The sequence below is a fragment of the Mesitornis unicolor genome, unplaced genomic scaffold, assembly GCF_000695765.1.
Source record: "Mesitornis unicolor isolate BGI_N332 unplaced genomic scaffold, ASM69576v1 scaffold46251, whole genome shotgun sequence".
Lineage (NCBI taxonomy): Eukaryota > Metazoa > Chordata > Aves > Mesitornithiformes > Mesitornithidae > Mesitornis > Mesitornis unicolor.
In genome coordinates, this window is record NW_010163979.1 from 1 (window position 1) to 1490 (window position 1490).

Sequence of the window (1490 nt, forward strand, 5' to 3'; positions counted from 1 at the left end):
GAGGGGATTGGTCGAGAGGTGGGGAGGGAGCTGTCCGTCAGGGCTTGTCCCCACCCGCAAGAGAGGGGCGGGACTACGTGAGGCGAGCGGGTAGGAGCAGGGCTGGCAGTGGGGCCGCCAGGGCCGGGCCGGCTCCGTTCTGTAAGCGGGCTGAGCCCGCACTGGGCCTGGACTGGGGTGTCACTGGGACTCCAGGAGGGCTGTGCTGGGACAGTACTGAGGTGGGGCACAGGGGGAGTCCATTTCCCCTCAGGTCTGCATTGTAGCCAAAGGCATATTATTCCCTTTATAAGCACACCCCACCACAGCCCCTGCCCCTCAAACCGCCACCACTTCACCTCGGTGTTCCCCATCCATTGTCACCTCCAGCCCAGACATATACAACTGGGCAGTGCTTCTGAAAATAAACCATACGATAGGGATGATCTAGAAGGGACCAGGGTCTATAAGGGACCAGGTGACAGTGCTGGGTTGGGAGCTGTTGGTTCCTGCCCCAGGTTTCAGGCTCCATCCAACCTCTGGATCCTTCTCCCAACCCCCAGCCCTTCTCCCCTAAACAGCAAAGAATCAGGGTTTGCTGAGAGCCAAGACCCCTCTCAGAGCTGGTAAGGCAATGGGCAAACTCCTGAAGGACTGTGGAAACAAAACTCATTAAAAACAGCAACAATCTACCTACTTCCAGCTTTTTCTGGCAGCCAGACCCTTGCGGGTCCTCCCCACCAAAGTGGAAGGCCCCGCTAACAGTCGGTCTGTACTCGATACTCATGCACAGCCTGTTACAGCATTTATATTATATTATATTAAGGTATTAATATTTAGATAGAAAGGGGCTGGCACAGCTTCACACGAGCTATTCCTAGCAGGAAGTTTTCCTGCCGGAGCGCTGGGCTGGGAGCTCAGCCCTGAGTAAAACAAAGTTTGGCTGCAAATGCCATCTCAGCACCAGGGCAGCGCACGGCTGCAGCCATCGAGGAAAGGCTGGGCCAAGCGAGGAGCGTGGTGGGCACCGCGGTGGGCACCGTGGTGGTCCACAGCACCCGCGCAGCTGGGTGACCCTACCCAGGTCCTGTCGCATTGGGGCCCCACCCCGGATGTACAAACGTGACTTCTCCATTTCAGAGCTTGCTTTGCAGTTCTATTTGTTAACCAGCTCTGGAAAACAACACTCACTGCCCAGTTATTTTTCTCCAAGATTGTACCCATTGTCTAGTTTTTAAAAGCAAAAGGGAAGCGATTATCCCACCTTCCCCTACATCCACCATCCACCCCACACTCCAAATTTGGCATCCTACAGAGCCAGCTGCCTTTGTGTGACCGAGCAGCGCTCGCACACGTGGGCATCCGTCAGAGCAGCTGGCCACCGCGGCTGGGAGACTGCTGGCCACCTGGGCTGGGCCAGCGCCAGGCACCTTCCCTGCAGGGCCAGGGCTTCCTGCAGCCCTGGAGAAGAGCACGGTGGAGGCAGGAGGATGCTGTCTCTTCCCCCCTGC